Source organism: Diabrotica undecimpunctata, chromosome 1, assembly GCF_040954645.1.
Source record: "Diabrotica undecimpunctata isolate CICGRU chromosome 1, icDiaUnde3, whole genome shotgun sequence".
NCBI lineage: Eukaryota > Metazoa > Arthropoda > Insecta > Coleoptera > Chrysomelidae > Diabrotica > Diabrotica undecimpunctata.
In genome coordinates, this window is record NC_092803.1 from 167,375,898 (window position 1) to 167,388,626 (window position 12,729).

Sequence of the window (12,729 nt, forward strand, 5' to 3'; positions counted from 1 at the left end):
TAAATTTAGATTTATCTGGTCAAGGATATTTCGAACTTGCATATAATCATTAAAATTGAAAACGAATTGGTTCATCTCTAAGCTAATTTTGCTTGTCTCTTCAGCTATGATTTCTTGGTTGTGTGTAAGTAATGAAATTGTTTGGTTAAAATTTGTCATTATTCTTTTATTGAGACTGAGTTGGCTATTGATGTTAGTAATAATGTTCTGTTGGTTATTTTCAAGTGATTTAATGGCAGCGTTGTATCTTTCAGCATCTTCTTGATCTAGATTACCAGAAATAGATTTTATTACACTTCCCAATCCGTTTATAAGTCCTCTTTTGCTTCTGGATTTTGGATATATTGTGTCTAGTTTCTCTTTTGCTGTTTGGAGGAGGTACTGTACAGTTTTATCAAAGTTTTGTAGGCTGTCAAAATATGGTTGACTAAGTCCATTTTCTATTGCTCTGTTGGTGGTGATATACTGAGATTCTATGGATTCAATCTCTTCTGCGATGGGTTCTAGATGGAAATAGTGGATGAAGTCATGAGTGCTGGTCTGTATCCTCGCTTGTCCAAGTTTAACTGGGAGGATTCCTGGATTGTCCTTCAGGTTTTGAATTTGAACTTGTTGGGCTGCTACTAAGGTACATCTGTAAAGCAGTTTTAGCATTAGTCTTTGGCTGGTGTTTGATGTTCTTTTTGTGTATTGACGTATCTTGAGTGTCTATTGTTACGGGATTATTATTTTTCACAATGCGGGAAGAAAATCTCGGAAGAAGTTTATTTCTTTTTACTGTTTTTCTAGTGTAAACTTTTGTGCTGGGTTTACAAGTTATTGGTGTTTGTCTTTTTTGATTTATTTTTTCAATATTTTTCTGTTTGGTTTCTTGTAGCTTTTTGTTTATTTCACTGTAGATTTCTTTTGTCTTTAATCTGTGGCTCTGTGTATAGTTATTTATTAGAGTTCTGTTAATATCGATGTCAAATGGATCCTGGGGATCGATATGGCCATTTAGAATTTCGATTGGCTTTTGTTTAGTTGATGAATGAATGGAATTGTTATATCCTAAAATAGCATACAACATATGTTCTTTAATACCCAGAGTCTTCCTTTTTTCTCTAAGTATTCTTAGGTGTTCCAAAATTGTAGAGTGAAAACGTTCTATCATTCCGTTCGATTGTGGATTATCTGGTGTTGTGTAGTGAATCGAAATTTTGTGTGTATCGACAAATTCCTGAACAAGGCCGTTTTTGAATTCGGTTCCACTATCTGCGATTATCATGTGTGGGAGTCCATGGTGGGTTATAAATAGCATGAAGGCATTAAGGACATTTATTGCGTTGGATCCTTCTATGGGATATGCTTGGCCATATTTCGAGAATGCATCAATTATTGTAAGGAATTTTTGTCCGTTAGCTTGGAATGTGTCCATATGAATGATTTCTAACGGTTTTGTTGGAGTTGGTGTTACCATAAATTTCGGCTTAATTGGATTTCTGTCATACTTGTTAGCTTGGCACGTATCACAAAGGTTGATAACTTCTTCGATGTCTTTCTTTAGCGTAGGCCAGTAGTAGCGTTTTCTTATTTGAGCTTCGGTTTCGTTAATTCCTCTGTGGTTAGTCTTCCCTTGATGGTAGTTCTCTATAATTTCTTTCTGTCTCTCTGTGCTGTTTATATCTTCTAGGAGGCTGTTGCATTTGACAAGATCGAATGCGGAATTTTTAAAAGTTTCTCGTAGAATATTGCATAGGGATTTGTAGAGTTCATCATTTTCGAACAGAATGGCGTACTTCTTTTTCGGATCTATATAGTTCTTGAAAAACTGGAAAATGTCGTTGTGAAGATCATTTTTTCCCAATTGGACATACATTCTCTTCTTTGTTACAAAACACTGCTCTATGATTGGTTTCGCCGGGCTATAGTTTACTATCTTGAGAATTATTTGATTATTGTAACAATTTAGTGGTTTCTCGCTAATTGGAATTCCCATTATTGGATTTTCTGCCGTGGAATGTTTGGTTACATCTGTATCGTTATCTTCTTGTAAGTATTGGGAGTTTGATGGCTGAGCTTTAGATTTTTGCTGTTTGCTGTCTTCATGTAGGATTTCGTCTATTATCTTTATTTCTTCGGGAGTTAACGTTGCAGTTTGATTTTTTTGGATGATTTTATCTAAGTCACCTAAAGGGGTTGACGGATTCAAAGTTTTTTGAGACTCTTCGGCTGGGTCGGTTAGAAATTCTTCCAGATCGGATAAGGAACTGGGGTGATTAATCATGGAGATATCATCGTCATCTTTTGAGAGGAGTTTCATTATTTCTTCCATATTCTCGTCTACACTGTTTAATTCTTTCGTGTGAATTTCGACACGGGATAAAGCATCTGCATTGGTGTTGGATTTGCCTTTTTTATATATTACTTCGTAATCAAATTCCTCCAGCTTTAATCTCCATCTGACAAGCTTTGAGTTTGGATCTTTAAGTGAAAATAGCCATTGTAGAGGTCGATGGTCAGATAAAATTTTGAATTTTCGTCCGAAAAGGTATGGGCGGAAGTATTTAGTAGCCCACACAATTGCTAACATCTCCTTTTCGATAGTCGAATATTTCAGTTCTGTTTCATTTAAAGTTCTGGATGCATAGGCGATAGGTTTATCATTTCCTATTGGACCTTGTGATAGTATAGCTCCTATAGCGAAGTTGCTTGCATCAGTCGTGAGGTTAAAGGGTTTAGTGAAGTCTGGATATTGCAGAAGTGGTTCATTAATCAATAAGCTTTTACAGGTTTTGATACAGTTTAAGAATTCTTCGGTGTGTTCAATTTTTGCATCCTTTTTAAGACATATGGTAAGTGGTTTTGTGATTTTGGCAAAGTCCTTTATGAATTTTCTATAGTAACCAAGTAATCCTAAAAATCCTCGAATTTCTTTTGTTGTTTTTGGTACAGGATAGTCTATGATGGCTTTAATCTTAGTCGGGTTTGGTTTAATTCCCTCGCAGGTTACAACGTGACCTAGAAAATCGACTTCTTTCTTAAGGAATTCACATTTGTCAACTTGTATCTTAAATCTTGTTTCTCTTAATCTTTCAAAAATTTTCTTAAGATTTACCATATGTTCTTGAAGAGAGGTTGAAAATACAATAATGTCGTCCATGTAGACCAGACATATTTCTCCTATTAGTCCTTTTAGTACGTTCTCCATTACTCTCTGGAATGTTGAGGGTGCATTTTTGAGTCCGAACGGCATTCTCATGTATTCATAGTGGCCATTTTCAACGTTAAATGCAGTCTTCTGGATATCTTCTTCGGCCATTTCAATTTGATGGAATCCGCTGGCTAGATCTAGGGTTGAGAAGTATTGGCAGCGTCCTAGTTTGTCCAGAATGTCTGTTATATTTGGAATTGGATATCGGTCATCGATGGTTTTCTCGTTCACCTTCCGGTAGTCGACAACTATTCTCCATTTAATTTTTCCTGAGGCATCTGGTTTCTTTGGAACGACCCAGATTGGAGATGACCAGGGTGATTGACTCGGTCTGATAATTCCTTGATCAAGCATCGAAGTGATCTGCTTACGTACTTCTTCTTTATGGATGTGTGGATACCGATATGACTTGGTATAAACTGGAACTTCGTCTTTGGTTCGTATATGGTGCTTTATTTGGTTAGTAAATGTTAAAGGATCGTCTGGATGATGAAATATCTCTGCAAACTTCCTGCACAGTCGTCTTAGGTGAGATTCTTCTTCGGTATTAAGATGATCGGTTCTAAGGAGAGGATCGACATCTTTTAGATTACTGTCTTCGGTAGGTATGATATCTGACGTATATATATGATATTCCTCGAGATTTATGGGTTGACTTTTGATGGGATCAGTTAATGCTACTTGGATGTATTCATCGGTGTTATTGACTAGCTCGGTCCAGGCGAGTTGATTACAGGCAATGGTGAGAGTTTCTTTTAGGATGGCACCTTCGACTTCTTGTCTTGGGATGACGATTGTACCTGATGTTTCCTTTACTGGTAAGCGGACTTGGGTAATTGATTGGGGCTCTAGCTGGACTGTATAGAATTGGGCTTTGTTTGTGACGTAGTAATTAATAGGAAGAATAGAATGCTCTGTAGTAAGAGTAGCTTGGGTAAAATCGAGATTTGCTTTTAGAAGTTTAAGATTATCTAGGCCGATAAGACCGTCAAATGTCTTGTGAAATTTGAAAAGATAAAATTTTAGGTTAATATCGGAGTTAAATTCGGGAAAAATTGGGATTTCTACACAATAATCCTGTGAATGATTTTGAAAAATTGATGTAACGATAAATGGTTCATATTTAATATTATTCTTGTAGAATTTATTGGCTATATCAGGATTAAGGAAAGATTTAGTGGCTCCTGTATCAATAAGAAGTTTAAGAGGGGGATTTTGAATTTTAATGTAAGGAAGCTCTCTTTTGTCGGCATAGGAATGCAATTCTACAACGTTTCTTCTTTTTCGTCTTGAAACGTTTGAAAATTTAAATCTTCCTCATATTCTTGGCTTTCTTGCTCATAATAAGTGTAATCTGGGTATGTGTCATTGTCTATACCTTCATCGTAATTATTTTCCTCTTGTTCGATATTAAAGAGTTCTTCTACGGTGAACCGGGGGCTGGCAGTTTGTTGAAAGCGGAAGTTTCTTTGAGATTGGGGTCTATTAAAGCCGGTTTGGCGTGTAGATACGCTCATAGGTGTTGGCTTATATGATTGAGATGGAACTGGTTTATGAAAATTGGGTTGATTAGCCCTAGAATTTTGTGCATATGGAGTGAGTTGATGATTTTGTTGGAATCTAGGGGGTTGAAATGTCCCTCTTGGACTATTATTGAATGATTGTTGTTGCACAGGAATTTGATTTGGTCTAAAGAATGGCTGTGGCCATTGGGGCTTAGGCACCTCAGGCTGCCATCGTGTAGGAGCATGTGTATGAGTTAAATTGGATCTCTGTGTTTGTGAAGTCGCAGATGGTTTATTAGAAGATGGCAAGGAATAATTATGAGTTTTTTGGAGATATCTAATGTTATTTTCTTCCTGAATATATTGGATAGCAAGAGCGAGATTGGGTGGTCTCATGGATCGAATCGTTGATCCTAGGGGTTCTCTTAGGCCTGCCAAAAATGTGGTTAGAGCTTGTTGTTGGAAAAATTCTTTTTTACTTCTTTTAACTTCCTCGTTTTCCGTGTGTAATTCAATATGATTTGAAATGGTATTTAAAAGACTCATAACTTTTTCATGAAATTGATGGGGGTTTTCGTTTGGAGCTTGCCGAAGGTTAACTAAATCTCTAGTTAATGAGTTTTCGTTTCGTTGGTCTGCAAAATTTTGGACAAGAATTGATTTTATTGACGGCCAGTCTTTACAGCCGTATACAGAAATAATTTCTCTGGCTCTTCCTTTAATTTTGTTCATAATTCCCCGGGTAAGCATATGATTTTGAAAATTTTCGGGATTTGTATGATCCCAGAAATGGTTTAGAAGCATGGAAATAACATCAATAAAATTGTGGAGTTCATTTGGATTGCCGTCGTACTCTGGTACGATAGAAAGGTCTTTATTAACATCAAAAATGGGTGCCATATTAGAATTATTTGAAATGGATGCTGGTGTAATAATTATAGAAGGTATTTCAAACAAATTTGTGGTTTTAAAAATATGATTATTATCAACTAAATGTAAATCTGGTTTAATATTTTCACTAGATTCTATATTAGATTCAAAAATTGTTGAAAGAGAATCGCTTATTCTAAAGGATGATACTTGTGAATTGATATTAGAATTAGAAATAAGATGAAATTTGCTTACAGTAATAGGATGATGCTTGGATGCATTCCTTTTAGGTACAAGTTTCTTTTCTTCTTTAAGTTTCTTTTCAGCTTTCTTCATAAATATGTTTCTGTGCCAATTTGCCTGGAATCCGTGGGTTAAATAGCTGCAGTTTTCCCTGGATTTGGGTTCGGTAGCGGGTAAACGTTTGAGAACGACGAGGATCTTCTGGAGACTCTCCCACTAATCCTACTGACTGCGCCACTTAAGGGTTGTCACTCCCGAAGGTACTTTTTAAAAAGGCCCTTTTAAAGGTACAACTGACAGAGTAACAGCACTTTATTTAATATAATTACAACTGACTTTAAAATGAAAATTTACAGTATTTATATGAAATTAATTGATGACAACTTGTCTGCAATATGTGTCGAAACTGCTGATCGGCTGGACTATTGAACTGCAATACTGCTGACAATCGGGGTTAATGTATCGTAATTTGCTATAAAGTTATTCGTTTTGTCTCGGTATAATAAAACCAATGGCACACATAATCCTCGGTAGTATAGTGGTCAGTATCCCCGCCTGTCACGCGGGAGACCGGGGTTCGATTCCCCGCCGTGGAGTATCTTTTTATACAGAAGAATATTTCATTTTTAAAAAGCTATGGTCTGACAAGATGTAAAAACAAAATCAACTCTGAGCAAATCTGTATCTGAGCAAAAACATAAGATAAAATAAATCAGGTAATTAATAATTAAGATGAAATCCTCTTATTGACCACCACCGTGCACTGTGGTGGCCAAAACACCATCTGTGTTTTTCTTCGAGAAATATCACCCTAAACAGACAGTAACCACTTCAATCCACTTCAATATCTTACCGTTTCAGTACTGTAGAATTGAGCAAATCAGTATCCGACTCTCCTGTGAACGCGGCGTCTACTATCATTAATATATTTTTCTCTTAAATCCTGACCCCCCGGAGGGAGTATAGTGATCATTGTGATGTCGTGTATTATCCGTCGCTAAAGATCTCTGTCTCTGGTCATTTATTTTAACTCATGCATAGGTTTTTTGCATATTTTTGTAATTTGATCGATCTACCCTGTTGGGGATCTGCCTTGTGATCTTCGCCCTTCTAATTTTCCTTGGATAATAGTCTTTTCATGTTTTCTGTTCTTTTCTCATAACATGTACTAAGTATTTTAATTGTTTTTAATTGGCGTTCATTAATATATATTGGCGTTCAGTTAGGTACGATTTTGTTAGCCCCTTCTGAAGTTAAGTTGGCATCCCTAAGCAGTCTCCAACCTGTCGCTAGCTGTCAGTAATACTTCGTAGTTCTTTCAACGCTTTTTAAATCTCAATACCTGTGGTCAATTAAAGGCAAATGCCTATTTCACAGCGACGTCAGAACAGCCAATCTATTTTTTATCTCCGTAATCACAGACTGTCAGTAATCACAGGCTAACTATTGTTCTGAAGCAACAATGCAATTACATTCTTCTTGTAGTCTTATCCGTTTCGGATGTTGGCGACCATCACGGCAATCTGTATTTTGCAAATTGCGGCTCTGAAAAGATTTGTGGTTGTTGTGTTAAACCACGTACGTAGTTATTTTAGCCAGGAAATTCTTCGCCTTCCTGGTCCTCGTTTTCCTTCTACTTTTTCTTGAAGAATTAATTGAAACAACCCATATCTTTGGCTGTTCCGCATGAGGTATTCAGCTTTCGCTGTTTTTATTATGGTTAACAACTCTTTTCCTTTTTGCATTCTTAATAAAATGTCCTGGTTAGTAACGTGGTCGGTATAGGATATTTTCAGGACACTACGATAAAGCCACATTTCGAAAGCCTCAATTTTCTTACAGATAGTGTCTGTGAGAGTACAATACTCAACTCCGTAGTATAGTATAGGAAAGATGAAAGATATAACATCGTAGTAACCTGATTTTTATGGGTACTGGTAAATCGTAAAGCATTTGAATAGCTTAGCCATTTGTTGAAATGCAAATTTGATTTGGCCGCTCTAACTGGTGTGATATCATCCATCGAAAAAATTTTCATTTATTGCAATTCGATTTGTTTATTTACGAATCTAAATAAATTTTAGACAAATGCGAGCCACCTGCGATTATCTGAATCAAACATAGAAATATGCTTCAACATATCTATCAAGATCAAAATAAAAATTAAAGGCAAATGCTTTTGGTTAAAGTACTAAGGATCTGAGGACATGAATAACTGTTGCGAACAGCACCCTAAAAATGGAAATTAATTTTTACATTGGTGCGTGCATAATGCTATAACCAATTGCATTTATATCCTCGGTAGTATAGTGGTCAGTATCCCCGCCTGTCACGCGGGAGACCGGGGTTCGATTCCCCGCCGTGGAGGAAATTTTTTAATGTAGGATTTTATAATAAATTCTTAGTAAACATAAAAGAATGCCTCAGCAAGATTCGAACTTACGATCTTCTGTTTACCAGACAGGCGCTTTAACCAACTAAGACACGACGTCGTTGTTTTTAAAGTCAGTCAAAAAATCAAGGACAAAAATCACTTATCAAATATATAGAACATAGAATAATAAGAAACAGAACCATTACCTAATACTTGACCTGCTTATAATGAATTAAAGAGGAAAAAAGTGAAGTGGCATTAAAAAGTACAAAAAGTAAATTAGACTTGAACAAGGTCTCTGCTTTCCATAGAACGTACTTCACCAGAAAGGAGTATCAATAGTCGCTAAACTTATATTTAGAAATGAAACCTTTTTTTTTAAATAGCATAAACTATCTTAAAAACTGGTTAATTTAAATCAGCAAATGATGAAATCATTTAGACAATAATTTTTCTTTACATAAATATATTTGTAGGAAATTAAAATTTAAAAAAGATCCGCGATTGTAATTGTTTATAATATTTAAGGAAGATTCTAACTAGCTCCCTTATTAGAAGAACAGGAGCCGTAGAAATATGATTATTTGCAGTTGCTGAGCGAAGTATGTAGCAATAAAGCTAGTTAGCGCTTTTACCCAAACAACGTCTAAAGATGCCTAATGGATTCCATTGCCCAAAAGAGGTCGTACTGTACTTCGGATGTACATCCATTAAAATGATCTCTCTTCAACCTTTACCACCTGGAGGGAGTGTAGTAGCCTTCTTGATATCGTATATGGTGTGTCCCCATAGACTTCTCTGTCTTTGGTCATTTCTACCACATCATACATAGGCCTTTAGCAAGTTCCTGTAATCTGGTGAATCAGATGATGTCCCAACCAAAAAAATCTACTGTTTTGAGCAGCTTAATAAATCCTACGTAAATTACTTATTTTATTCCAAGACTATAAAACTTATTAAATAATATAGTATAGTCCTCGGTAGTATAGTGGTCAGTATCCCCGCCTGTCACGCGGGAGACCGGGGTTCGATTCCCCGCCGTGGAGGATCTTTTTTAAAAATCATCATATATACACATAAACAAACACAAACAATATTTCATATTAAATTTAAAGGAAAGATTTTCAAAATTTGTATTCTTGAGATATGGATAAACAAATGTGTTAAAATCAAGTGGACTGTAGAGGTCTAGAAAAGCTTGGAGAACAATAAACAATCTTAAAAAAAAAACACAAATAGAAAAGGTAAACAAATAAAGTAATTAATTAAGGAGAAATCATCTCATCGCCCATCGAGCAAGAACACCATTTCTGATTTTCCTTCGGACAAAGTTCACCCCAGAACATAAAAACCACTTCTATATATTCAGCATATATAGTTTCAGCACAGGAGAAATGGACAAATCATTATCCGATCCTCCTGTAAACATAGCATCTGCTGTCATAATTATTTCATTGGCGTTAGATTTGGTCCTACTGCTAAGTAGAGACCTATAATCATTCCTTAACTTCTGACAGTCACTAGCTGTCAGTAATAATTTGTACTTCTTTTAACGCTTTTTCAATCTGAATTCCTGTTGCATGAAAAAATATTAACTTATATTGATATGTCACAAGAAAATAGCTTCAGAATAATATGGAAAAGCATTAATTTATTGCAATTCGATTTGTGTATTCACAGATCAACTTAAATAAATGATTAGCCAGATTACCGGCAAATTTATATATGGCAATATATATGGTGTAAAATATTGTCCTGCTGATATCAGAGTCCTTCTTGACAAGCTAAAAACAGTACTCACACCTAATGGTCATTGAATAATAATGTCCTTTATTTTTATTGGTAGTCTAATAATTGTTTTCCCGGCAACAGCAGATCACTGATGTTTATTTTTTTCCATTAAAACGAATCTGCGTAAGTTTCAGATAAAAACGTGAGAAATGTAATAAAATCATTATAAGAAGAAAAATTAAAGTTGAAGACTGTTTTTGGTTAAAGCACTTAGGAACTTAGGATACGAGCAACTGTTGTGAACAGCATCCTTAAAAATAAAATTTGCTTTGTACAATGCTGCTTATATACTCGTATATATATTGCTATATATAAGTTATTGGCTTTGTCGCGATATAATAAAAAAAATTTCAATCATAATCCTCGGTAGTATAGTGGTCAGTATCCCCGCCTGTCACGCGGGAGACCGGGGTTCGATTCCCCGCCGTGGAGTATCTTTTTATAGAGAAGGATATTTTACTTTTGAAAAGCTGTGGTTCGGTGACATATATTTTAAAATTTAGTAGACGGTAGGAGAAAAGTTTTGAGTACAATAAACAATATTGGAGCAAAACATAGATATAACTGGTAACACAAATCTGGTAAATAATTAAGGTCAGATCTTCTCTCCAACAATCACCGAACACAAACACCATAGCTGTTTTTCCTTCGAGAAAATATCTCTTCAAAACATACATAAACCACTTGCACATCTTACCGTTTCAGCGTTGCAGAATTTTGTAAATCATTTTCAGATTCTCCTGTAAACGCGGCTTCTAGTACCATTAGTATATATTGGCGTTCGATTTGGCCCCATTCTGTTAGCTCCTTCTAGGGTTAGGTTAACATTTTTAAGCATTCTCCAAACTGTCACCAGCTGTCAGTAATACTTCGTACTTCTTTCAACGTTTTTTCAATTCCTCTTGTATGTATATGGCTACAACGTCAGAACAGCAACGCCAGAAAAGTGAATCGATCGTTTCTCCTTGAAATTACATGTTGCTGACTGAATCCTGGTTTTTGACAGCACCCACCAGTCTCATGTTATCGCTCGTATGCCTTTTAGATGGTATATTGAATCACATTCAAGTGACAGGCGACGTTACGCTAACTATTAGTCTGTAGCAACAATGAAATTACCTAGGCAGTCCTAACGGACGTGATATCATCGTTCATCGAAAAAATCCATCGTAATTCGATTTGTCTATTTACAGACCAACTTTAACTAAATGACTGGCAAGATTGCCGGCCAATTTATAGACGACAAATGCATCCCATCTGCATTATCAGATCTTCAACTTTAACATATATCTTGTTCATATAGCAACATCTAAATGGCGTTGCCAATCAGCTACTGAGACTTGCTGCGTCGGAATTGACCCGTCCATTCTGTCTTTTGTGAAATGCTGAAGAGCCTCTACTCTTATCAGAGTTTTTAAGCTGAAAACAGTACCCACACTTAGTGGTCCTTGAATGATATGAAGTTTATTTTTTATTGATATTCTTACGTTAATGTTAATTTTTTGCACTAAGACGGATCTGCGTAGAATTCAATACGGCAAAGCAACATAGTGATCGAACCAAGTCAATATAAGATCAAGATAAAAATTTAAAGCAAATGTTTTTGGAAGTACTTAGGAACTGTGGAGAGAAGCAACTGCTGCGATCGGTGCAACACACTAAAAAATTAAATTTGCTCTGTAGAGAGTTGCATGTATAATACCAAAGAATATAGACGCTTATATATAAGCGTCTATATTCTTTGATAATACTATAGCTATAGATAAGGTATTGGTGATACTAGTTTTGTTTCAATATAATAACATATATGCCACGCATAATCCTCGGTAGTATAGTGGTCAGTATCCCCGCCTGTCACGCGGGAGACCGGGGTTCGATTCCCCGCCGTGGAGGATTTTTTTATCAAAGTTTTTTAGTACATCGAAAAAAGAAAGGTCATAGCGATATTCGAACTCAAGATCTCTTGTTCTTTGGAAAGGTCCTTTATGCAACCGCCATGGCGTCCTTATATTTAATGTAGAGTAAAAAAATCAACGACAGGTCAATGATTTAACGTTGTCCACCAGATGTTTGTGGACAAAAAACGTGTAATAATATCCTCGGTAGGATAGTAGTGATTAGTATCCCTGCCTGTTAAGCGGGAGATTGGCGTTCGATTCAGAAGACCGGGTATCGATTCGAGAGACTGAATTTGTGTTATATCAATGAAAACTGTCCTTTCTCAACTGGAATATGCATTTTTAATAGAACCAATGCATGTATCTCGAATTACTCTGATTAATCTACTAGGTATACCTAGAAACACTTAAATATACTTATATACAGCTATAAAAACGCTTTAAAGTATGTTTAAAATATCAAACTTTGAAAAAGAAAGGCCCCGGCGAGATTCGAACTCACGATCTCCTGTTTACTAGACAGGCGCTTTAACCAACTAAGCCACGGCGCCGCTGTTTCTAGAGTCAATCATACATTCAAGGACAAATCACTTAATAAATACACAGAAGATTGGGTAATACGAAATACGAAATATAAATATGTGTCCTACCTGCGATTATCTAAATTAAAGATAGGTACCAGTGTTGCATCTATGCAGACAGATTTCTCTGGAATGTAGACCTCTTTGAATTTATTGGTCAAGTTTTCTAAGTTTTCCCAACCGTTTATTTTTATAAACCGTTTCATTATCGTTGAAACGTAGCATTCTTAGAATTAATTTATATCGGTTTCTTAGCAATTTAGACGATAACTGA

General features: G+C 35.8%; 2 non-coding genes across 2 annotated transcripts; one reads left to right on the forward strand and one right to left on the reverse strand.

Moving 5' to 3' along the window:
* The first annotated feature begins 11,796 nt into the window (after positions 1–11,796).
* Positions 11,797–11,868, forward strand: TRNAD-GUC (transfer RNA aspartic acid (anticodon GUC)). Its single transcript has one exon. It is a non-coding gene; the product is annotated as a tRNA-Asp (tRNA).
* Positions 11,869–12,351: 483 nt separating this feature from the next.
* On the reverse strand, positions 12,352–12,425 carry TRNAT-AGU (transfer RNA threonine (anticodon AGU)). Its single transcript has one exon. It is a non-coding gene; the product is annotated as a tRNA-Thr (tRNA).
* Positions 12,426–12,729: the final 304 nt, after the last annotated feature.